General features: G+C 45.4%; 1 long non-coding RNA gene across 1 annotated transcript; it reads left to right on the forward strand.

Annotated features, from left to right (window-relative positions):
• Window positions 1-6,552: 6,552 nt before the first annotated feature.
• Window positions 6,553-26,537, forward strand: LOC113960669. Its single transcript, XR_003532071.1, has 3 exons — window positions 6,553-6,565; window positions 21,564-21,566; window positions 26,458-26,537. It is a non-coding gene; the product is annotated as an uncharacterized LOC113960669 (long non-coding RNA).
• Window positions 26,538-27,112: the final 575 nt, after the last annotated feature.

Below are 27,112 nucleotides of genomic sequence, written 5' to 3' on the forward strand. Positions count from 1 at the left end.
AACCTGTGTGGGTTGAGCAGTGACCATTGACTGCTGAGTGGCTGGAAATCGCCCATCAGTTAGTGGAAGAGCAATTACAAGCAAATCATATCAAACCGTCTCTCAGCCCGTGGAACATGCCCATTTTTGTTATACCCAAGAAATCTGGAAAGTGGCGTTTACTCCATGACTTGTGAAAAGTCAATGATCAAATGTGGACCATGGGTGCGTTGCAACCTGGTATGCCACTGCCCACGATGTTACCTCGAGACTGGAATGTCTTAGTCATTGACTTTAAAGATTGTTTCTTCCCAATTCCACTGCAGCCAGAAGATACAGTCCGGTTTGCATTCACTGTGCCTTCTGTTAATAAAGCTGCCCCCACAAAACTATATGAGTGGACTGTTCTCCCACAGGGGATGAAGAATTCACCCACCATGTGTCAAATGTATGTTGCCCGGGCACTGGAACCCCTTCGGGCAGCCATGCCCGAAACCATCATTTACCATTACATGGACGACGTCCTATTTTGCCAGAAAGAACCGTTTGATCCATGTCTTCAAACAAAAATTGGCAAAGAATTAGCTACCAAAGGCTTAGTTATAGCTCCAGAAAAAGTTCAAACGACCTCCCCCTGGAAATACTTAGGATGGTTAGTTCACAAAACCACGGTCAGTCCTCAAAAGATTACTCTTACCTCATCTATCAAGACTCTTAATGATGTCCAGAAGCTTGTCGGTGACTTACAATGGGTACGCAACATTGTGGGAATATCAAATGAAGACTTACAACCCCTTATGCCCCTTTTACGAGGCACCGATCCCAGTGCACTAGTGCAATGGGAACCCCAGCATCAAGAAGTTGTACAACACCTCAGTGAAAAAATTGCCTCCACAAGTGCCGATTGCCATCTTGAAGACGTGCCTTTTTGCATTCTTATTTGCAATCACCGTAACTATCCTTTTGCCATACTTGCACAGTGCCCTGTTTGGCAAAAAGAAAAAGGGGAAGAGAGGTCACAAGAAACTCCCGTAGATGCCAAGCAGAGCAAGCAACAGCAGAGAATAGCAATCTTGGAATGGTTATTCCCACCGAGCACAGCACCAAAAAGTATCTGGCAACGATCGGAAGTCATTGGGTACCTTATCCGAAAAGGACGTCAACGCTGTAAAGATGTCAGCGGCAGTGAACCAGCACAGATCAGCATACCCATAAAAACTGAAGACTTAGATTGGATGCTACAGAACTCAATCCCATTGCAGATAGCGTTATTGGACTTCTCTGGTGTCGTTAGAAATGATTTACCAAAGGATCAGCGACTACAAGTCATTTCACAGTATACCTGGATGTCGCGACCAAAAGTCATGACACGACCAGTAGAAGGACATACCATTTTTACTGATGCGGGGAAGCGTAGTATGACTGCTGTTTGTGTATGGAAAGAACGTGATCAGTGGCAAAAACATCTAATACAAGGAAAGAAAGGTGACAGCCTACAAACTCTTGAACTTGAAGCTATAGCATGGGCATTAGTGACATGGAAGGAAGTCCTGCTAAATGTAGTCTCTGACTTGCAGTATGCCGTGGGAGTGGTGCAGAGAATAGAAGATGCTCTGATAAGACCACCGAAGAATCTGCACCTGGAAGAGTTGTTCAGACAAATCCAGAGATCAATTCAATTAAGAACAGAAATTTGCTGTATCATCCATATCAGAAGCCATCAGAATGAGTTTGGATTAGCAGAAGGAAATGCTATGGCAGACTCACTTGTCAGTCTCTCCATGTCAGGGCCAGTCGATTCTTTTGCCATGGCTAGGGAGAGTCATGTGCTATTTCATCAATCAGCTAGGGTCTTGAAAAGACAGTTTGATATCGACTGGACTGATGCCCAGGGTATTGTGAAGGCATGCTCTCAGTGTAGTCAACATGGGGTGGGATTAGGTTTAGGGGTAAATCCAAGAGGAATACAAGCGTGTGAAATCTGGCAAATGGATGTAACACATGTACCAGAATTTGGCGGGTTGAAATATCTACATGTAACAATTGACACCTTTTCAAAATTCATATGGGCCACAGCACAAGCTGGGGAGAAAGCATTACACATGATTAGCCATTTAACAGCATGCTTTGCAGTTATGGGAATTCCAAAAACTTTAAAGACAGATAATGGGCCAGCATATGTAGGTGTGGCAGTGAATCTGCCTTGTATGGGAAGCTGTGGTTTGAATGTGTTTCAAAATGGCTTTTTGTGGTCCCTGTGCTTTCTTCTTCCCAAAATCCCCCATGGCCAGTTCTTATCTCTGTCCCAGGAATGTGCTGAGAAGATATCAAGAAGTCTTCTCATTGGACCTTTAACCCCTTCCTGCGATTGGGTGTCCTGTAAGCCCCCGACCCCGTAATTGGTCACTCTGTGAAACCTCCAAGACCTATATATGTAACTGCCTCATCAATAAACCCTCTCTCGCCTCCTCTCCACGTGCTGTGTGCTGTCTGTCTGTGGCTGCCATGGGACCACGTGGATGGGGGGAGAGGTGAGCACCTAACCCCTCCATGCGTCCAGGACCCTGATGAAACCCCTGGAGCTGGAGTAACCCCTTTCCTATCCACCTCAAGCCGTCGGAAATGGTTCCTCAGATGGAAATGGAACTAGGACTGGTGCTGCCCCACATCATGGGAGGGGAGAGAGATCCAGATGTAGGGAGAAAAGTAAGGAGATATTTGCAGAAGTGGGGTGTAAAACATATCACTGGGATACCACATGTTTCTACTGGACAGGCAATTGTGGAGAGAGCAAACAGAACCCTTAAGGAATATCTTGAGAAACAGAAAGATCCAGAAGTTACAGACCCCCATATTAGTTTAAGTAAGGTACTCTTTACTCTGAATTTTTTAAGTTTAGCTGGAGATGCAGAACAACCTCCTATAGTAACACACAACAGCAAAGTTAAGATGCAAGCAACCCCAGAAATTCAAATTCGATATAAAAACCCACAGACAGGGGAATGGGAAGACCCTAGCCCTCTGTTATTTACAGGTTGGGGTTACAGTTGTGTCTCTACAGATAAAGGACCATTATGGGTACCAAGTAAATGGACACGCCCTGCCGTGACTGTGAAAGAAACTGCTCCCACCAAAGACAACGATGAGTAATCGAAGAACTTGCAAAAACCGTCGCAGAAGCAACAGGTATCCCAGGACTGACCAGAGTTTCACCTGACCTCATCATAGAAAATATCTTGTGGCGACAAGGACCTGGGGGAGTATGGGAACTAAATAAGGACATTTATGCTTATAGAAATCGCGTGTGTATTAGTTGTAGAGAAAAGTTGATTTTAGTGCTTAGGTGTGGAGCTTGTAATAATCAATTTGTTAGAACAAGCTTTAGCTTAGCTAGAAGCGGAAGTTTATGTAATCATTGCTATGAAAGAAATTATGACGCCTTTTATAATGCAGCGAGAATAGTTTATCAAGACCCCAATGTGAGAATTTGTAACTTTGGGGATCTTGATACCTTTTGGTTGTCCCAGAGAATATTTGCCCTTAAAAGAGCATTGCAACAAGTGGAACAGGCAAAGAAATCAACCGTACTGAGTGTACAATGTGGCCACTGTGGGTAGTGTCCCTCTTATGGGGACTGCACATCATCAAAACTGATGCGGTGACCCGGATTGCACCACATTCAAACATATGGGTCACCATTGCTAATGAAACTGGGCAAGAGTCCTTTTGTCTGTCCATGGCCATGCCTGGAGATCCATTTCGAACCTGTTTAATAGGAATGCCACATTTTGACCCCAAGGATTTTAGCTCTTTTATAGAAAACGCAACCCTTGCCCAGATGAATGACACCAAAGCTAATGCGACTGCTCAAAGCATGAATATCAGCGTTAATTATACTGTTTGGTGGCAGGGACAACTTATTATGGCTTTGAATCAAACCATGTTTGAGCCCCAAGAACTAGAACTATTAGGATCTGTGCCACTTGCATTTGGAGCAGTTATGTTTAAAGGCACAGGCACTGTTACTCAGCAATTAATCAATTTACAGGTAAGATTATCAGCAGTACAAACTGTTTCTCCACAGAACCCAATATATAAGGGATTTCAAGAAATGGACTATTGCCCCCCGCAGTGTAGATACAGTGATGTTTGGGGAAACAACTCTGTAGGCATGAGATTACCAAACCACACATTTTTTATCTGTGGAGATAGAGCCTGACCTGGAATTCCTAGTTATCCAGTAGGTGGACCATGCTATATAGGCAAACTTACCATGTTTAAACACACCATGCTTGAAATGCTGAATAACACACTTTGGAATCGTACAAAGACGAGTTGAACCAAGAGAAATGTGCATCACCTAGGGCCAAATTGTAATGATAATGTTCAATTGTGGGACATTCCAAACAACATAATTGCTTCCTTTTTAGCGCCAATTGGCACTGCGAAAGTGTTGAAAGAAATTAAAAAGTTAGGATGTTGGGCTGCTAAGCAATTAAACATAACATCAAAAATTTTAACTGAACTAACAAATGATGTTGATAGCATTATGAACGCTGTTTTGCAAAATAGAGCTGCAATAGATTTTTTGCTTTTAGCACAAGGGCACGGATATGAAGATTTTGAAGGCATGTGTTGTATGAATTTATCAGATCATTCAACCTCGATACACACTGATCTCCGAAAGTTGAAAGACAACATGAAAAAGCTTACTGTCAATGTGTCACCATTTGAAGAATGGTTAAACAATCTAGAATTATCAGGATGGCTACAAGACTTGGTAAAATCTGGAATGGTTATTTTGCTGGTGATCTGCATTATTTTGATAATTGTACCATGTATCTTGAAGTGTCTTACGGATATGGTGCGAAAGACCATCAATCAGGCCTGGATTGTGCAAAAAGAAAAAGGAGGAATTGTTCAGAGTATCTTAGACGATACAGGACATAACATATTGCTTCAGGCCTGCTTGCACAATCCAGCCTACGTGCCAGACGGTGAGGACCGTGTGTCCTTGAGCAGCAGATGTGTGTCCTTGAGCAGCAGATATGAGGAAGCTGCATAGAGATAAACAAGAAAAGAGGATGTTATCCAGGGTGTTAGAAACCACAAGATGGGAGGGCCTGGAAATGTCAGAGCGTGTGCCTTGGATAGGTGAGCCAATAGAGTTATAGCTATAGTGCGTGAATAAACGGATGTAACCAACAGATAGTTAGAGTAGAGCATGTGAACCCTGTAGGACCCTATATCATTTCTGTAATTGTGCAATAAAGTTGAGCATTGACTGTACCTCCATGAGGATGTGTCTTTGATGCCAGAGCTCCTTTTTGCATCTTCTCGTTTCATATTAAAAATATATTTGCCCATAACACTCCATAGAAATATGTGGCATGTCCAGTCTGGGAGATGGAAGTCAAACTGGCTGCCAAAGCAATGTAGCTTCACACAACTTTTGCTCTGAGTTTCTTCCCTCAAACCTATGATCATACAAATGGAGCTGGGAATCTGTCAGGTCTGTGCTTCTGAGTCTGCATGGCATAGTCCTGTTCCTTGACAGGTTATGGTCATGGCCTGGCTCTGCACTGTGTTCTCTGTGTCGGCCCTCCTTGCTGCCAGGGCACACTGCTGACTCTTATTCAACTTGCCATTGACCAGGACCAATGCTTATTAAATACTCATTAGTAGTATTTTTTTATGACAGCAATGATTAAGAGTGATTAAAGTAACATTTTTTTTCATTTAGTGATCTTGTCACTGTTTTAATTATTGCTTATCTTAATTTTCTATGTGGTTACAAAGAGGTTTGATATTTTATTGAAATCAAGGTTTTTTTGAGAGTGCCTTAATAGGACAAAGTTTATTGCTTTTTACAAACTAATGCATGTAAGAAAGAACCCTGTTAAACTCCTCTTTTGAATCTAGTGTGTGCTTTTGTAATTAGATAAGATCTGCAAGTTTCTGTTCTAATTTTCATTAAAATAAGGGCTTTTTTGCTCATTTTTCTAATGGAGTTTCCTTTTTGTCGTGACAAGGATGTGAGTCTTGCTACAGATTTTAGACTCAATCACTTTTTGTGAAATTAGTGGCTTACTTTCAATGCACATTTCACAGCTGATTTCAAAGGCTTTGAAGCAACCTGTGCCAAGTTGAATTGAATTAGAGCTAAATTTAACCTATTTGTACTCTGCTAGATATTGATTATTACATATTATTAGTAAAATAAAAAAAGGAACTTCATCAGATGATTGTGGGGTTATAAACATACTGGAATGGAGGTTTCTGAACCACCTGCCAGATCTTCAATGAAATGAAGATAAATTTTGGAAACTAGCAAATCATAATTGAAAGATATAACGGACATATTAAAATTATTTGCTGTAATTTGTCTGCCTATGGTGAACTGACCTATTCAGACTTTGAAAAAGTCTTTCAAGTTTATTTCTCTTTGGTAAGTATCCAAGAAAATTATCTTGAAAATCTGATGGCTTTATTTGTTTTAATTCTGTTCTCTAAATGTTTCTTCCTGATGCCAGATTGAGTGGCCCAAAAGGAAGGTTACTTTTACAGCTTGCCAGACGGGCCGGTGGTTCTGTAGTCAGAAGATAAAACAAAGATTTTGACTAGGAGTTGTGGAAGAAATCCATGATCCAAATATATCACCACACTTTCAGGAAACAACAGTTGTTGACAAGACATAATGCAATTGTGGGCGGAGAGCTCAGGAACACATGCAAACGACCGATATGATCAGGCAAAATGTCCAATTTATTATTTAAATAAGTCAACTTTTATACAGTTTAGTTTGTTTTGGGCACATGCTTACAACAAGGTGATTGGATAGCTCAGTCTGTACACACGTCTCATGTCTCCAGTTCATTGGACCTGATGTTCTATCCACGCGGCTTGGAGTCATACTTGGCATGTAGAGGCCTTCATAATTAGGGGCTTTCTGAAATCTGCAGGTGTACCTTTATCTGTACTTTCTCAAGGCTTTCTTGCTATAAACATACTATGTCCTCAAACCTTATAATTAGACACACAGCTAACAAGTATAAACATTACATATTTTCACACAGTCTATAAGTATAAACATTACAGCTTACAACTTCTAAAGTCATGTCAAGCAAGGCCTACAGAAATGCAGTAGGAATTGTTCACACAATTTGAATCCTGCAACATAATGCCACCCTCTGTACTGAGAACTAGAAGTTTGTTTAAAAAAGAAAAGGATTCCCACATTGAACACAGTGCATTAGATGTACAGCCAAACAAGTACAAAAGCTCAGTACAAGGGCGAAGTGTCAGAACGAACGTAAGGACTAAAGCTAACTGGCATCCGCATCCCTGCAAGATGTGTGAACATGAGTTGTCAGCCCCTTCTATTGGATAGAGAGCCGACAGCAATACGTCGGCAGTGTGCGCTCCATATCAGCACCATGCATCATCACATGTCAGTGCCATATGTCTTGTCAGTGTTTGGCCTAGTCAACCTTAGGGGCTGCTCTCTATGCCTGAATATGACTATGTGACAGGCAATGAGCAACAAGTCAAAAACTCCTCAGCACATACTCCTTAAGAAAATGTTTAACTGGGAGAACTCAGTAAACACAGAAATAGTTGCAAATGTCTGACAAAGAAGTCAACTCAGCAGACACCAAGCTTCAAAGTGCAAGAGTAGATAGGATCCCAGCCCTGGTCAAGGGCAGGATTCCCAGGGCGGTATTCCTTTAATCCACTCAGAAATTTCTGGTAAAGATAAAAACATAGAGTATGGGAGAGCTGGTCTGGTACAAGAAGCCAGTATTTGCAAGGTAGTGTGAAAGGGGACATCTCACAGTCACCTAGAAATTAGTATTGAGGCAGGACAAGTTAAAAGAGACAAGACTAGATTTCTCCTACTGAAGGAAAGTAGAATCACAAATGCTGTGCTGGAAACAACTGAAACCTATAGTAAACTCAGCCACAAGCTGCTGAATATGAGCTCCTCTCAGTTTTATAAAAATGCATTTCTAGCTTGATTTTGTCAGAGGTTTGTCAGTGTCTGTTATTGTAAAACTGTAATGTAACTGGAGCTACTTTCTGTGGCGTTCCTTTTTTCAACTCTGTTTTGAGAACCAGACCAGCAGTTGTTTAAGCAGTGAATGATACTAGTGGTCACCTTGTTTAGCCAAGACTCACCCTTTCCTAGCCTCAGCTGCAGAACCAGTCATACTTCCACTGTGTGCTTTCACAGTTGCTAATAAAATGCAGAATTGCAGGGCATTTTGCAGCCTCACTGCAAAACTCCTACCACGCTCCCCTGGGTACAACTGTCAACATGTACTGTAGACTGCAGTATAACAATATCCTTTTATTGCAGATATCCCTCTCACTAGGTTATATTGGCTTATCCTGTGCATCCCCACAGTAGACACTTGAGGAATATCATATCAAATTAAAAACTCCACTGATCTGAGAGCAATCCTTTAATGTAAAATGGAGAATAGTTGTAGAGACATCAGGATTTCTTAAATCATGATAGTCCTTATAGAATCATAGAATCATAGAATAGGTAGGGTTGGAAGAGACCTCCAAGATCATCAAGTCCAACCCCTGATCCAACTCCAATTACTATATCATGGCACTAAGGGCCACGTCCAATCTCTTTTTAAAAACCTCCAGGGATGGTGAATCCACCACCTCTCTGGGTAGGCCGTTCCAATGTCTGATAACCCTCTCTGTAAAGAATTTCTTCCTAACATCTAACCTAAACCTCCCCTGGCAGAGCTTGAGCCCATGTCCCCTTGTCCTATTGTTGGTTGCCCGGGAGAAGAGACCAACCCCCGCCTGGCTATAACCTCCCTTCAGGTAGTTGAAGAGAGTGATGAGGTCGCCTCTAAGCCTTCTCTTCTCCAGACTAAACAACCCCAGCTCCCTCAGCCTCTCCTCATAGGACTTGTGCTCAAGTCCCTTCACCAGCCTCGTTGCTCTTTTCTGGACCCGCTCCAGCACCTCAATGTCCTTCCTGAACTGAGGGGCCCAGAGCTGAACACAATACTCAAGGTGTGGCCTCACCAATGCAGAGTACAGGGGAAGGATCACTTCCCTGCTCCTGCTGGCCACACTGTTCCTGATGCAGGCCAGGATGCCATTGGCCTTCTTGGCTACCTGAGCACACTGCTGGCTCATGTTCAGCCTCCTGTCGATCAGCACCCCCAAGTCCCTTTCTGCCTGGCTGCTCTCCAGCCACTCTGTCCCCAGCCTGTAGCGCTGCAGGGGGTTGTTGTGGCCAAAGTGCAGGACCCGGCACTTGGCCTTGTTGAACTTCATTTCATTGGAGTTTGCCCATCTCTCCAGTCTATCCAGATCCCTCTGCAGAGCCCTCCTGCCTTCCGGCAGGTCGACACTCCCTCCCAACTTGGTGTCATCTGCAAATTTGCTGATGATGGACTCAATCCCCTCATCTAAATCATCGATAAAGATGTTAAAAAGGACTGGGCCCAGCACTGACCCCTGGGGGACACCACTGGTGACCGGCTTCCAACTGGATGCAGCTCCGTTCACCAGCACTCTCTGGGCCCGGCCCTCGAGCCAGTTCCTGACCCAGCAGAGAGTGCCCCTGTCCAAGCCGTGGGCTCCCAGCTTTTCCAGGAGTATGCTATGGGAGACAGTGTCAAAGGCTTTGCTGAAGTCCAGATAGACCACATCCACAGCCTTTCCCTCATCCACCAGGTGGGTCACCTGATCGTAAAAGGAGATCAGGTTGGTCAAACAGGATCTGCCCCTCCTAAACCCATGTTGGCTGGGTCTGATCCCTTGTCCATCCTGTAGCTGCTGTGTGATTTCACACAGGATAATCTGCTCCATAACTCTGCCAGGCACCGAGGTCAGGCTGACAGGCCTGTAGTTACCCGGGTCAGCCTTGCAGCCTTTTTTATGGATTGGGGTGATATTTGCCAACTTCCAGTCGTATGGGACCTCCCCAGTGAGCCAGGATTGTTGGAAGATGGTGGAGAGCGGCTTGGCAAGCTCTTCTGCCAGCTCCCTCATCACCCTAGGATGGATCCCGTCTGGTCCCATAGACTTGTGAGGATCCAGATGACTCAGTAAGTCACTAACTATTTCCTCCTGGAATACAAGGGGACTATTTGGTTTCCTATCTCTGTCTACCAGCTCCAGAGGCCAGTTGCCTTGAGGGCCACCTGTCCTACTGGTAAAAACTGAGGCAAAGTAGGTGTTAAGTACCTCAGCCTTCTCCTCATCTTTATTAACTATGTTTCCCTCCAAGTCCCTCAAAGAATGGAGGTTTTCTTTGCCTCTCCTTTTGTTATTAATGTATTTATAGAAGGACTTTTTATTATCCCTAACAGAAGTGGCTAATTTAACTTCAAATTGTGCTTTTGTATCCCTGATTTTCTTTCTGCATGATCTAGCTGTCTTCCTGAATTCTTCGTAAGAAGCCAGCCCTTTCTTCCATAGTCGGTAAACTCTCTTTTTATCCCTGATTTCCTTCAGAATCTCCCTGTTTAACCAAGCTGGTTGTCTTCCCCGCCGGCTTGCCTTTCGGCACACCGGTACGGCCTGTTCCTGTGCACTCAAAACTTCCTGCTTAAAGCACATCCATCCCTCCTGGACTCCCTTGTTTTCAAGGGTTGTTTCCCAGGGTATGCTCTGGACTAGACTTCTGAATAGGTCAAAATAGTGCACCCTGTAAGCAGACAGAGAGAAATAGTGTATAGAAAATATCTGAGACTATTACCATTTCAATGTCTTTTTAGGTGTGAAATTTTTGCTTGTTTTCCTCCAATTTTCAAGAGCTTAGTAGTTTTGTACATATAATTAGTTTAATGATCTAAGTAGTAAGTATGGGGAGGACCAAAATCCTAGCCAGAAATGACTGAATTTTTCCCATTTCTGCCTGTGCAGAGTTCTAACATTTACCAGGTAGTGGGATTAATCCAGCTGTGACTTACCATGAGTTCCCATGACTGCAGGGAGTTTGTTGGTCACAGTGCGTAGACCACAAACATCTCCACTGGTGATGCACAGTGCCACATAATTGAAGACTTTCTTCATGTTGCATGTGAAGGGAATAGAGACTCTACTTGCTTCAGGGTGGCCAGAAAATGAGTCAAAGGTTACTGCTCAGCTCACTGATCCTGCCATGTGCCCACAGCTGACCCTGAATTCAGTGACACAGTCATCTGGGACAGACAAACCTCAAGGTACTGCAAGGCCCAGGGGCTCCCTGGAGACCCCGAGGGCTCCCAGGGCAACCAAGGCCCATCTCACCACTGTAGCCAGGAGCAGGGCAGCTGCAGTCCCAGGCATCAGGCACCTCCCTGGAGACAGGCAAGTCTGAGATGTTGGCCTGTGGCCTAAAAATTGATGTTTTTCAGCCTCATCTAAATAAGTTATAAGTAAAATAAAATATGTACAAAAAATGCAAAGAGACATCACAATTCTACACTGATTATGCCAGTCACTTTCACCATCCCCACCCACAGCACGGCTTGTTCTACTTTTACTGTAGCAGCTCAACATGCTCCATAGTATGTGTGAAGCTAGCCTTATCTACAGAGCATTTTCACATTAAGAAAGAGCTGAAAGCAATATTTTCTTATTAGGGACCAGGCTTTAACTGCCAGGACTGTACCACATTGAGAAGACATTTCTATCAAAGGAAAACATTAAACCTGAACTCTTGATTTTCCATTGCATTTACAACATCAATCTCATCTGTGTTTGGTAATGTCTCTCACTCCTGAGCTTTCCCATCTGGCTGCACAAGCCTTGCAGACAGTTTGCAGCTGATCCAACAATCATGAGATAGTGTCTCCAGCTGCTAGTTATTACTTTTAGGAAGATCTTTTAACAGTGATCCCACTGAAAAATTTATTGGGATTTTATATTGTTTATCCGCAGCTTTTCGCAGTCTCCGACAGCTCTAGCGATTTCCACTCCCTCTGCGGTGGCAGGTCCCACGGCGGCAGTGGAGGCGGCTTCACCCTTGATCCATCTTCTCTCGGCTTTTTTTTCTTCTCCTGGATTAGTGCACTTCCTATCTTTTTCGAGTTCGGTTTAATCTTGTGTCTCTCAGCTGCTTGCTGAGATCGGACGCTTTTGAGATGTCTAGGCTTTTTTCGGTAAAAGTATCCCAAGTTTTAAAACAAACTCGTTCCAGACACTACTGAGTTGCCTTGTTACAAGCCTTTTAAAACTATATCCTAATGTAGGTTGTGGCCCCACGTGGGGCGCCATGTGTTGCATATTAATGTAATATAAAGAAGACACTACCTGGCAGGTAAGTGGCAAGCAACCAAATCTGTTTTTTCAAAGAAAAGCACCTTCTTATAACCCCTCCGGAGGAAATGTGACTACCTGACCAATGACAGCACAGCACACATTGGTCATGTGCCTCAGTAGGCTGTCCAGGAACTTCAGCTCCCAGAATGCACCCCTTGCATCCCTGGGACACATTCCTACATGTCAGTATGGGAAAAAAATTCAGGAGTGGATGATGTCATAGGTTTGAAAAGAGATGTTGGAATTTTTTCCTCGTATTCCCCCCCCCGTCTGTTTCTTCTGGGATGGGGGTGGGGGTGGAGTGGAGCCACATGTGCAGGGCAGTGCTGGAGCAGGGGGAGGGGGAGGTCTCACGATGAAGCGGGTGGCCACAGGGATAGCTGGGGAGTCCTTTATTCGGGGGCTTTTGAGGTTTGGTCCTGGACCGGACAGAGCAAGAGCTCGGTTTTTGGCCGCCTCATTCTCTTTTCCTGAGAGGAAGTTTTTCCCCATGCGACACCTTGCGGAGGACGACTGAAAGACCGATCCATCTCAGAGTGAGGTATTCTGCTTTCAAGACTGCCTGCAGGAAAAGGACTTGTTTTTTCTTCCATTGCTGGCTGCGAGCACACGTGACTGTGAGCAGCTTCTGAACTGCCAGGACAGTCCTGCCTTTCCCCCACCCCCTCCCTGGGTTGCTGTGGCTTTCTCCCCCCCACACCTGGGGATTTGGGACTTTGTTTTGTTTTCTTCTGAAAGTTTTTGATTGCACCAGTTGTTGTTTATTCAGATTTTGTTAATAAAAAGCTGTTTCTTTTCCTTTTCCACACTTCCACTAGAAGCCTCTTAATTTCTAAGTTGTAATCTTGTTAAACTAAGACAGTTCTATATCCTACATAAACTGCAAGTGGATAATTATACAAATGTATTCATATTACTGTGTTGGCTTTTGACCATAGATAAATGTGTGCTTATATAACAGTGTTCTAAGTTTTGCTTATTTATTTGCCTTTCCAAGTCTGTTTTAACTTGACTGTTAAAGACCCTTTATTTTTACCCTGGATAACTGGTAACTTGGTTTTAGGAAAGAAGTGGTTGTTTTATCAATGATCTGCCCTAAATATTCCGTTGGAAGAGTTGGTATGTCTCATGAAGAATAAGTAATACAAATATGTATTATGAGTTTTTTGAGAAACATTAATTGTTTAATTTAAAAAACTTAAACTGTGTTTAGATTCAGGACTGAATGGAACCTACATTCATGTTTCTGCTGAAGATGGCTATAGGAGATTGTGACCAAACAGTGAAATAAGAAAAACAGTGACTGTTTTCTCAGGCAAAACCTTATTTTTTTAGGAATGTGAAGTAAAAGTAATTCAGGAAGCATTGAGTTAAATAATTCTGTCCACTCATTTGCTAATATCCCATGCTATTACTGAATACTAGGAAAGATATTTGATCTTATTGCTGGCATTGAGTTATTTAAGATGACAGTGTATCCTGTGAAAAGCAGAATGAGTTTTACTGAGTGAATCACAAGGAAGGTGTGCACACTCACTTCCCTCCTGATCCTTTCCAAACTAGAAAATGATGCCGCACTGTTCATCTTTCATAGGGTATTTAAATAACTGAGTGCAATTCCCCATATGCTGAGTAACTATCAGGCAATACCAGGACTAAAATAGATTTTTTTTTCAGATGTTCCAATAACTGCACCCAATGCTTCTTTATACCTACTTTTTTTTCTTCAGTGATGCAAAAATCGGGGAGGTATAGCAGTGCATGTGAATGAACACGCATGTTTTAGTCATGTACATTTTCAAGTAAGGATATCATACACCATTTATTGGAAAAACATTGTGTCCTGCAACTTAGTTCTGTGGAATCTAGACTGCTCCCAGTAAGGGTACAGGATCTGTATCTCAGTTCCCTTCCTGCTCCATCAAGCAGCAGGGATATGTGACAAAATTCACCTGGCATGTTCTGGCTTTTATCCAGTGGTAGTTGTTAGTGCGTGTTCAGAATCCCTCACTGCAAAGATTATACTAAAATGTTCCCAAGTCTGGAACTGTACATGCATGAGGAGACTAGAGTAAAACACAGGACCTCAACATAAGAATGGGAACTGTCTTAATGAATCACATGTGGAAACTTCCTGGCTAATGGGAAATAATTCACAGGTTGGCCTAAAACCTCGACAGTAGGCACGTTTGGATTCATGGGATCCTCACATAGGGCTTAACTGATCTCTAAAAGTTAGAGAGTGATTAAAATTGTCATATATAAGGTTTGACTTCCCTTCTAAAATTATGGTTGTCATTATTGAGAGGGGCTTTCTTTAATTCTCCACATCAATATCATGACTTCATCTTTTCTTTTTAAATCTTTTTATGTCATTATTTCTTGGGGGGATTCTGTGAAATTCTCAATGAATTTCATAGGTTAATGAAAAAATGTTTATTTTTAATTGCTTTTTTAATTTTTCATCGAGACAGTAAAGTGGCCATCTTTCTTGGAAAATGCTTTAAAGCACTTCAGTTATTTTCAGTCACTGTTCAGTCTTACAGGAGAACAGCACTAATGCTACTGTTACTGAAAATGGTCAAAAACTCCTTAACACCAACCAATGTAGCATTAAGAAGCAGGCATTCTTTATTCATGACGCCGGATGCAAGGGGGATTTAGCTCCACCTAGCTTGCATGTTGAGTATAGAAAATGTCCTGTTTATATACTATATTTTACATACATATATGGGAGCTGAAAGGAATGAGGCTGCACTCACACACAGAAGTCGATTTCAGGATTTCTCTGCTGATCTTTTTTGGTGTTCCCCTTTGTCATGGTTTGAAAAGGCCTCAAAATCCAATTCTTGATTCCTAGCCCCCCACCCACATCTCAACCCCGTGTGAGATGGGTTTTCCAGACAAAAACACAAGACTCAATATGGGGGAAGGAATATATATTACAGTGACTGTACAACAAATAAATAGTATAGTACATTACATACAATCTTAACTCTATATCTATCTCTACCATGACAATAATATTTACAATGGGCCAAATCTCTTCTCGCTCCAAATAAAAGTCCAGGAGAGAAGAAGAAGAAAAGACCCCTTCCAGTCTCTGAGCAGCAGGTCTCTCTAGAGTAGCAGTTCTCTTCTTCTCTTCCATCAGCAGAAGCAGTTGCTGGCTCTCTGCCAGCACACATGAGGGAGGCCTCCAAGTCTCTCTCGGCCCCTCGTCTCCAAACAAGGGGTCTTTCCGTGGGCTGCGTTACCCCAGACAAGGTTGCTACACCATGGTCATATCAACGAAGTGAAGCACTTCGTGACGGTCTGGTATCCTCAGGGGAATTCAAGCCCCTATACAGAGCTTCTGTGCTCTGCCTCAAGATGGCTGCTAGCTTCTCTGAAGCTGCAGCAAGGGGGGGGGCCCAAGGTCACCCCCCACACACATTCCTTTGGCCGTCCTGGCTTTAGCTCTCAGGAGGCCATGAGCTTCTTAGCTCCTCTCTGCAGTGCATACTGCACTCCAAGACTCTTTCAAGTGAGTCCAATCATCCTCCTCTCTCTCAGAGGAGTCTCCAGGGAGTTTGGGGGTTTTGGTTGTCCAGTTCTTACCCCGAAACTCTGTCTCTGTCTCTCTCCATCAGAGATCTCTGTATTCTTCTTGCTTGGCAGCTCTGCTGCTTTCTTCTTATCTGCTTGGCTCTTTGCCACTGCTCCCGGACGCTGCTGTGTCTACTGCTGCTCCGTCTGCCCACTCAGAGTGGAGAAAACTCCTTCAGCTTCCCAGTTACAGGCACTTAGCCCAGTTCAACACCGTTCCGAGTCCCCATAGCCCCCCAGCCGGTGGCTGGGGGGGGGGGGGCAGAGCCCCCAGGGCTCTCACCCTGGCTCCTCGTGGCCTCACCACAACATGACCACCTCTTCTTCAACAAGTACCACTCCTTCTTTTCCGGTCCAGAGATATGTTTATATTTTGCAGGAGCACTGATTGGGTCAAACCCCAAGGGTCACCACCCCCTCGGGGGTTACCACTTTTAGCTTCAGGGGGAAAACCTGGTTCAAACCACTACACCCTTTTATTCATATTCTCTCATAAACAGCACCTGGTGTTGTCTTTTAGTTAACCGGAATTCCCAGGATTGTCCTAAATCAGTGTTTTGATCCCATACATTCACCTCGCATCATGTGGTGGCTGTGTTCAGCTATGAGAGAAAAACGCATGCTATCATGCAGACCATTAAGTGGTTTTCCACTTTGAGAAACACAACATTCTCTTTCAAAACACTTAGCCAAGGTTGGTCCTCCCTTTTGATTCCAATTATCTAAATGCAGGTGCAGAGTGACTCAGCTTGTTCCCAATACATATTCATTGGTCTTCCCAGAAGAAGCATACATATGATAATCATTTCCCTGAAGTTGATGCCTCAGAGCTTTTTGGGTTTTTAACTTCTGTAGATTTTAGAAGTAGTTGTGTAGTGAATGTAGATTTTAATGTAGTTGTATAATATGCCACCCGGCCTGGCCGGTAGCCCTGCGCACACCATGCGGGACCCCGCTCGGCTCGGGGGCTGCTGCAGGCGCTGCGCAGGACGCCGCGCCGGCCCGGGGGCTTCGCGCTGGCGGGAAACTTCCGCACCGCGCGCACGGAGCTCCGCGCCTGGCCGGTAGCCCTGCACACGCCATGCGGGACCCCGCTCGGCTCGGGGGCTGCTGCAGGCGCTGCGCAGGACGCCGCGCCGGCCCAGGGGCTTCGCGCTGGCGGGAAACTTCCGCACTGCGCGCACGGAGCTCCGCGCGGTTTTGGACCCCAGGCGAGGCCGCGGCAGGAGAAAGGAGAGAGAGGGGGAGCCTTGCCGGCGAGTACTGCACCCCCGTGGAAGATGAGAGCGCAGCTTCGGAGCACACAGAGGTTTGCCGTTCCAGGTTTGGGGAGGGAGGGAGAGGGGGAGGGGGACGGAGCAGAGGGAAGGGTGTTGAGCTGGTCGTGGGGGTCCTTCGACTGGCGGGTGGGAGAGCAGGGCTGTCCCGTATGAAACATCACATCACATATGAGCAGTGCGCCTGGAATTTGTGGTAACACAGTGGGGGAAGGATAAGGTCTGGGTGGACAGAGGGTTCTTTTAGATTGTTGGGGGTCCCGGCCAGGCTGGGGCCTTGTAAGGTACCCCAGCCTTGGATAGGTACGGGGGCCAGAACGGTTGGTCGGTTTGTTTGTTTGTCTATTTATTTCTTTAGTTTTGGCTCTCCTGCGGCTACTGCCCAGGTTTGGCATGTTCTGGATATATTTGCTTTGCTCTGTTACACCCTGAAAGAGTGGGCAGGACAAAGGGTTGTTACTGGAAATAAAAGACTTGCCCAAATTGTTCTAACAGGAACGTAGTCTATGTACCCCTATGTGGTTGCGAGCTATGCTGGCGAGGGTTCATGCCTTCGGTAGGGTCGCCCATGCCAGACAGGACAAAACCATAGGACCAGATAAACTACATCCTTGGGCAGGATGAGCTCATTAGCCTTCTGGCAGTCATCCTAGGAGAAGGACAACTCTCATCCCAAACCCGGGCAGATGGAGCTCGCTTAGCCCTGTAAGGCCATCCATCTAAGAGAAGGTCACTCTAATCAAACCTACGTCCCGAGGACCTCGCTGCCACCATCCAAGTTTGCTCGGCCCTGGCAGATGAACCTCGGGATTAAAGGGTGGGTTCAGTTCCGCGCATACTGCATCTCACCTAAAAAAAAAATCCATTGCGCAGGCTTGAAGGCTTTACCCACATGCAAAAAGTCCTGTAGCGACGGGCGAGGGTCGAAACGGCAGGTGAAAGATGCACTGGGAGCCGCAGACTCAACCCTGCATTCAGGCGGTTCAGGATACTGGTCATTTGAGACTGACGGAGATGACAGTCTCTTGGGGCAGCACCCTGAACGACCAAGCACCCTTTTCAAGGACAGCACTGCTTGCTCCACTCGGAGAGGGGCCTAGAAAAGGTGGCCTAAACAAAGCTCATCTCCACCTTCACCCGGTTGGTTAACCGCAGACCAACGGGCATCTTCTTCCAATGCGGTCGCACAAAGAGCAAAAGACAAAGGCATGCACCTGCCTCCAAAGGTGTACTCAAATTAACTCTAGCATGCTGGAACATCAGAACCATGCTCGACTCTGCCAATAGCGGACGTCCTGAGCGACGTTCTGCCCTAATTGCCCATGAACTGGCTCGTCTCAACATCAACATTGCTGCTCTCAGTGAAGTTCGCCTTCACGAGGAAGGCAGCCTCAGAGAACATGGTGCCGGTTACACACTCTTTTGGTCAGGTAAGCCCAGAACCGAAAAACATCTCTCAGGTGTCGGCTTCATGATCAAAAACTCCATTGTCCCTAAACTCGAAAATCTGCCGACAGGTCACTCTGACCGCATTATCTCCCTACGCCTTCCACTAAACAACAAGCAACACGTTGTCATCTTCAGTATATATCCCCCAACTCTCCAAGCTGACCCTGCTGAAAAAGAAAAATTTTACACTGACCTGCGCTGCCTTACCCAAAAGGTGCCCGCAGATGATAAGATCATTATCCTTGGTGATTTCAACGCCAGAGTAGGTAAGAATTTTGAAGCCTGGAAAGGAGTATTAGGCAAGCATGGTGTTGGAAACTGCAACGATAATGGTCGACTTCTGCTAGAATTCTGTGCGGAGCAACAGTTTACCATCACCAATACTATCTTTCAGCAGAAAAATAGTCTGAAGACAACCTGGATGCACCCCAGATCAAAGCATTGGCACCTCATTGATTATGTCTTGGTGCGACGGAGAGATGTCTGCGATGTCCTCCATACCCGCGTGATGCCCAGCGCAGAATGTCAAACAGACCATCGGCTTGTGCACTGTAAACTCAACTTTTATCTCAAATTCAAACCCAAGAGGGGCAGTATCCCAAGGAGAAGACTCCAAGTTAACCATCTCCAATCAACCACAGTAAGAGAAAGATTCCAGGCAAACCTTCAAACTAAGCTTGATAACCATTCCACAGATTCTGCAGTTTCCTCTCCTGAAACAATTTGGCAGCATATTAAAAGTAGCATCCTGCAATCCTCTGAAGAATCCTTAGGGTTCTCCCTCAAGAAGAACAAGGACTGGTTTGATGAAAATAATCAAGAAATCCAGGAATTGTTGAGGAAGAAGAGAACCGCCCACCAAGCACACCTTGCACTGCCATCCCGTCACGCAAGAAAAACAGCCTTTCGTCTTGCATGCAGCAAGCTCCAACAGAAACTTCGTGACATCCAGAACAAATGGTGGACCGATCTAGCTGCAAAAACTCAACTATGTGCAGATACAGGGGATCATAAAGGATTCTATGAGGCCCTGAAAACAGCATACGGGCCTACATACCAAGTCCAAAGCCCACTACTCAGTGCAGATGGTCAAACGCTTCTGACAGATCAAACCTCCATTCTGAATCGATGGTCTGAACACTTTCAGACTCTTTTCAGTACCAACCGTGTAGTACAAGACTCAGCAATTCAGTCCATCACACAACAACCGGTGAAATACGAATTGGATACTGCCCCCACTCTAGGAGAAACCCTCAAGGCCATACAGCAGGTGAAAATCAGCAAGGCAGCTGGGGTTGATGGAATCCCACCTGAAGTCTGGAAACATGGGGGCCTTGCACTCCATGCTAAATTTCATGAGCTTGTGGTGCGCTGTTGGGAACTAGGCGAACTACCTTCAGACCTTCGTGATGCAGTCATCATCACCTTGTATAAGAAGAAAGGTACTAAATCAGACTGCTCAAATTACCGTGGTATTACTCTGCTCTCCATTGCTGGCAAAATCTTGGCAAGAATACTCCTGAACAGACTAATACCCCCTATAGCAGAAGAAATTCTACCTGAAAGTCAGTGTGGCTTCAGAGCCAACAGGAGCACCACAGACATGATATTTGTTCTCAGACAACTGCAAGAAAAGTGCAGGGAACAGAACAAAGGTCTCTATGTAACCTTTGTCGACCTCACCAAGGCTTTCGATACTGTGAGCAGAAAAGGTCTGTGGCAGATTTTGGAACGTTTAGGTTGTCCCCCCAAGTTCCTTAAAATGATCATCTCACTTCATGAGGATCAGCAAGGCCAAGTCAGATATGGCAACACACTTTCTGAGCCCTTTCTAATAAAGAATGGTGTGAAACAAGGCTGCGTTCTCGCTCCTACCCTATTCACAGTCTTTTTCAGTATGATGCTCCAAAGGGCCACAGCAGACCTTGATGATCAGGACGGTATCTACATTCGATATCGTACTGATGGAAGCCTATTCAACCTAAGGCGACTGAAGGCCCATACTAAGACCCTAAACCATCTTGTCCGAAAGCTGCTCTATGCTGATGACACTGCCCTTGTTGCCCACACAGAAGCAGCTCTGCAGCGTTTAACATCCTGCTTTGCAGATGCTGCTGAGCTCTTTGGGCTGGAAGTCAGCTTAAAGAAGACAGAAGTTCTCCATCAGCCTGCACCTCAGGAAGTCCCCCATCATCCCCACATCACCATCGGCCAGTCAGAACTCAAATCAGTCCAACAGTTTAATTACCTAGGCAGCCTCATCTCCTCGGATGGTAAGATTGATGGGGAGATAGACAATAGGTTAGCGAAGGCATATAGTGCTTTTGGAACACTCCATAAACGAGTATGGCGTAATAAACACTTGAAGAAAAGCACCAAGATCAGTGTTTATAGAGCCATAGTGCTGTCTACTCTTTTATATGGTTCCGAATCATGGGTCATCTACCGCCACCACCTGCGTCTCCTAGAACGCTTCCATCAATGCTGCCTCCGTACAATCCTTAACATCCACTGATCAGACTATGTGACCAATACATCTGTTCTCGAACAGGCAGCAATTACAAGTATTGAGGCCATGTTACTGAGAACGCAACTGCGATGGGCAGGGCACGTCTCCAGGATGAAGGACCACCGCCTCCCTAAGATCCTGCTCTATGGTGAACTTGCCACTGGCTGCCGCAAGAGAGGAGCTCCAAAGAAAAGATACAAGGACTCCCTGAAGCAACAACTCAGCCTCGGGCATATTGATCACCATAACTGGTCCACTCTGGCCTCTAATCGGGAGGCCTGGAGACACACCATTTATAACGCTGCTGATGCTTTTGAGAAAGCACGCAGGTTCACCCTTGAGGAGAAAAGACAACGCAGAAAGAATCGAGCCTTGCAGAATATACCCTCTAAGGAGTCTTTCTGCTGTGTCTTTTGCAACCGGACTTGCCTTTCTCGTATTGGCCTTGTTAGCCACCAACGCGCTTGCAAGAAAAGTGGGTAGAACCCTTCCCAAATCTTCATTCGCGAAGCCTAACCATGATGATGATGATGATGATGAATATGCCACCCTTTAGCACAGTAGTTTACACATTTACCCAACCCTATTACCCCCTTTCATATCTAACTTTCTAAATTCCTTAGCTTGTTTAGACTTCCCTCAAGGTAGGCCTTCTTTCTGTTTAAGAACATTTTCACGCTGACTTGAACAACAAGATACATCATAGTCAAAGCATCCTTCAAAACCCAGAACTTTGGAGGAGCTCCAAGGACTGGACGTGCTGTGATGAAGAGGAAGATGGGGAAGAGGGGGTCCCAGAGCCCCTAACTCAATTTCATAGCTTCTGCTATGGGTAATTATAGGCATGCTAGGTCGGTAAGATACCTTTATAGGCAACAGCTGGGTAACTGGGGAGGTCGTGCTGGGGGCTTATTTCGCTCCTCCTTCCCCCCCTTTTGGGTTTGTTCATTTTGTTGGCCACCTCTTGGTAACAAATATTGGTTTTTGTTGAGTTTTAAACAGTGTTGTGGTTTCAAGCTTCAGTATGTCTCAAATCCTCCCTACTACAATTAACCCAACAGGTGTGTATACAGTTCTTCATCTGGTAACACTACTAGTCTTTTTTCATATAGAAAACTCTTCTGACACACTGGTTTCTCTCCTTTCTGTTCTGTCAGATCTCCTTTAAGACTTGGACAGATGGAATGAGGTTCCTTATTCCAATTTACTGTCTCCCTTCATCAAACAGATAAATCAAAACATTTGGTCATTTGAAATAGAACAGTGGAACAGAACTGGAAATGGGTTTGCAGTTACATGCGGGAGATTGAAAAGTAAGAAGAGTGGGGCTTGAGGCATGAACATTCATCCCCTTCTTCTACCTCTACTTGAAGATTGTTGATTTATTTCAGAGATGTGAGGTAGATGTCTGTCGAACATTGTCTTGGACTGTCTCAGAAAGATGTGTGAGATGTTGTTTGTTAGAGTGCCACACTGTTGTTTTTTGTTTGTCCTTGAATCCTACTGTAAGCAATCGTATATTCACACAGGCCCTGCCTGTTGAGGAGTACATTCAGTGCAGGTAACTGAGTGTGCAGCTGCAGCGTGAGCTACAGATTGAGCTCTGGGTGGCAAGAGGGCAGGAATGGGCAAATGGGCACCAACCCTTTGCATAACAAAGGGCACAGGGACCTGTGGTGCAACCAGGTGACTGGACACTGAGAGATGCAGTAGGAGCATATGACCTATTGCGCACATTGATGCCTGCTCAGTTGTTGCTAAGAAAAAATCCAGGAGCCGTTAATTAGGGTGAGATAAAGAAAGGGTTTAATCGTGCCAAGGCAATTGATGGGATACGACGCGCGCGCGCTGTGTCCAAGATGTTACAATATATAACAATATCTGGCCAATCCCAAGTATGTCCACCCCGTAACTTTTGCTCTGGTCCACCCCCTGGCCCACCTCCCGGAATTGGGTCTGGGGTGCTTGTTGGGACCCTCTCTTCATCATCCTTCATCATCTTCGGGGTACAGAGAGCAGTCACCCAGTTCTTTGACTCTGTCCTGCGGTTTAGGCCAAGATACAAGCATTCCCCAAACAAGACAGGCTTGCCTTGACAAGAGACAAAACATCTTCTACTGGATACAGGGATAGGGCTGATATGGGGAGTATGGAATGGGGTAAGAGGGAGAAAGGAATGTATAAACTAAGGGGTGCTACGGGGAGGAGGGAGAAAGGGTTACTTCTAAAATCTACTTCTATTACTTATAAAACTTATAAGGTAGAAAAATAAGAAAACCATTAGGGGCTTAAGGCATCAGTCCCCCCTTTAGAGATTAAACAAGATTCCGAGATCTTGTTCAATCTCTACTACTTACACATAATACTAATCATATAACAAGCTATTATGCAAACTTAATGCTAACATGAATGGTTGCTCTAATTAGGTTCAGCTTGGTAACTATGAAGTAAGTTTGTGAAGGTAAACTTAGTGAAACATTTCTAAGAATTATCCAATATATAATTCAAATTTGTTGTCAAATTCATAGTGCAAATTTAGCACTCATCTTTATGAAGAATGTTTGGTATATTTTACTAAAGCCAAATGTAAATTTAGGTTCTAAACTCAATTCATAGTTACTGGCAGTACTAATAAATACAAACTAGCGAGGAAAACTTAAACACTATTTTAACAGTCCTTATAAATAAGTCTTTGTTGCTCCACTCGTCTCAGGAACAGAGGTTCTTTTCTTCCTGGGTGAAATTCAGGATCTTGATGATAACTCTTGACCACGATGGAAATGGTCAGCTGGACTTGAAAACAGTTCTTTCTGTTTGGTTTGCAGGAGTTTCAGTCTCATTGTTTAACGCAGACTCAGTCCTTGGGCTGGAGTAGGTGATCAGGAATGTCCAGTCTCATAGGCTTAGATGATTCAATGAACTTCTGCAGTTCCTGCAAAGCAGATCTTAAAACATAAACAATTTTACAAATAAACCTCCTTAGGTGACCAGGGAGTCGATGAAGTGTGACTCTCTGTCTGATGACAATTTCACAGGAATTTTAGATCTTAGAATTCCTGTATTTCAGTCTTCTGAGAGAGGAGCTCGCGCTTTTATCACATAAAGCGATTAACTGCCAGTCATAGATTTAATAGGCCAGTCAAGAGCTTACCTGAGGCACGCTGCGTCTGGATGCAAACAGCACCCTGGCAGTGCCAGTCGCTCACCACAGAGAGTTTATACTCTCTGGACAAATTCTAGGCCTTACCAGGGGCAGGTTGTCCTGTTCCAACCTGTCCCAGACTGCAGTTAATCATCTTTACCTCATGGAGTGGTCATACAGGGGCCTCTTGCCTCCATGGATAAAAGCTTCTACACCTGTTAAAATAGGTGCATTCACAGATACATGAATACTAATGAAATAATAAAGTTAGAAAGCAATTTCAGTAAACTACTTAAGCAACCTAAACCAATTATTCCAACAACTGATGTTACCAGGTCGTCTCAAAGATTTCAGGCAATGGTGCAAGCCATATTTTTAGAGGCTAATTAGGAGAGTCCATAGAACCAGTGCTGTTGTAGTGCTGCCTCAGCACTGAAGCCACCTTCCTATCCGTCCTCCGGTTTCAGTGTAGGATTTCTTTTATGCAATTCGGGTTCGCGTACATTCTTAGATGACACTAGATATGAAAGTATCTTAAAAACATAAGTGGATAAACATGATTCCACAATTCACATGAAAATTCTATGGACCTTTCATCAAACTGCTTTTTACAAGAGGAATTCTTCCACAAGCTGCAGTAGTCTAAGAGACACAGATGTTTACAAATTGCTGCTGGAACAAGATATGTGCAAGTATAAACATTGCAAGCTTTAAAGCGATTCATATAGCAAAAGTAAAAGCAATATAGGCTTTCAATTTTTAGCAATTAAGCTAACAACAAGAGAAACTTAATATAGAAATAACAAAACAGCAAAACAAATACAATAATTGCAATATATGTACATGTACCACCTTTAGTGCAAATTGATTTTCAATTGTGTCAGAAGGCTTTTATGTTGGTTTCTGTCTACTCACTCTTGATGATATTGCAGCTTAACACTCTTTGGTCCTGATGTATTTCATTTGCAGTTAAAAACATTTGTCTACTTCTGCAAAAAGTTGTTCTCATGGCTTGGTGGTACTGCTTTTCAGGTCTGCTGGAACAGACCATCTGTAAACAGATAACTTCTGACACATTGTTAGTTCCCATTAAGAGCAAAACAGTGGTCTCCCTTTTGATTTTGCCACAGCCAGGGCACAGAGGGCAGGAATATTCACAGACCGTGAGCCTGAAACAGGCCTAGAGCACACAGGGGCCAATATAGCTAGCTCTTTCCCCCTCCCTTTCCATGTTAGCCAGTCTAACAGGCGAGGGGAGGGGCCACAGCAGTGATCGACCAGTCCGTGGGACAGTGCTGGTCGCTCAGCCTTCCATACTGTGTCCATTCCTGTTGGGCTCCCTTTGGGAGCCCACTTCACGACAGGGACAGGGCCACCCCTTTGAGTTTCCCCTCTTGCTGTTGCAAAAAGTATCTTTCCCGGTTTTCGACCGCTTCTGGGCTCTGTTGCTATAGCAACGACTGCAAGCCAGAGGCTCACGTCGGCAGGACCGTGCCAACTCGGGAGGTGGGGCAGGCTCTGGGGCGGGCCGGGGCAGGACCATTCTGGTCCGCACCACCTCCTCCCCTTTCGGGATAGAGAATCCAATCTGTCTGACTCAGCCAGCGGCTCCGCCCACAGCGGCCCCAGGGATCCGAAACTGGGCTTCCCAGAACCATGGGGGAAAACCACGAGTATTAGGGGGAGAGTGGGGGCGACCGAGCCGCCCTCGGTAACCAAAGCAACCGGTTGGCCGCTCGCCGCAAAAACAGTGAGTCCCCCTGGAGGGTCTGTCACCCCCCTTTTTGGAACAGAAGCGGCCGCAGTGCTGGCAGGGGCGGAGGCAGCTTCCTCGCTTCCCGCACCGTACGGGTCAGTGGTGGTCTCGCTTGTAACAGCTACCGCCTCATCTCCGCTCACCGCAGCACAAGCAGCGATCCCGCTCGCAGTCTGCTGCTCCCCAGCGCTCTCGGTCGCCTTGTCGGCCGTGCCTGCAGGGGCAGCTGCCGACTCAGCTCTCTGCACTCCTGTGGCAGGTGCCTGCAGGGGCAGCCCCGCCCGCCATAGGTATCTCTTTCTCTGCTGCCGGACGATCAGAGGCAGAGGAGTCAGTGCCCATGGGAGGGCCAATGGCTGAGGGGGAGTGCTCCCGCTTCTGCCGCAGCTGCTCCTCGGCCATGCTGCTCTTGCTCACTAGTGTCTCCAGCATTTCCAGGACTCGCAGGGTCCTGAACTGCAGCTGGGCTCAGGCAGCGGGGAAATTGGGCCCGGGGCTGAGCTGCATCAGGTCCCGTCCCAGCATGGTCGAGATGTCATAGACATCGTCAGCTGTCAGCTGGAATGGGCTCTTATCCAGAGCCCTCTCTGGGTTACCATCCATATCAGTATAGTCTGTAGGCGACTCATTCGCCCCTTGTTTGACCTCATACATTTTTATAGCTCTCTCGCTGTTATCACTACCGAAAGAATCAACTGCTTCAGCACCCCTCTGCGGCGCTGGGCTACTTGGTTTCACAAGCATACCTACACCCGGGGCTGTCGCCCCACCTGGGGCCGACGCCTTTACTGCCACCGTCAGAGCTAACTTCTGCCGCCGTCTCTACACTGGCTGGTTCCGGCAGCGCTTTTGCTGCGATCTCTAAAATCTCTGTTTCTACAACAGATGCCGCATCTGTAACAACCTTCTCTGGTGTTACCACGCCAAAAGCAACTCTAGTAAAAGCTGACTTCTCAGCCTTCACAGCTCTTATCCCGTTAGCGATACAACTATCTGTTCCTCCCGCATTCACCTCTGGTGTTACCATGGTAACCTCCTCTACTCCGGCAAGGCTACCAGCAGCAGCTGCAAAGTTACAGGCTCCCTGCACGCTTGCCGGGACAGGCGGGGGAGACTCAGCTTCCATT

Source organism: Neopelma chrysocephalum, unplaced genomic scaffold (assembly GCF_003984885.1).
Source record: "Neopelma chrysocephalum unplaced genomic scaffold, ASM398488v2 Primary Assembly neopelma1_96833, whole genome shotgun sequence".
NCBI classification, from domain to species: domain Eukaryota; kingdom Metazoa; phylum Chordata; class Aves; order Passeriformes; family Pipridae; genus Neopelma; species Neopelma chrysocephalum.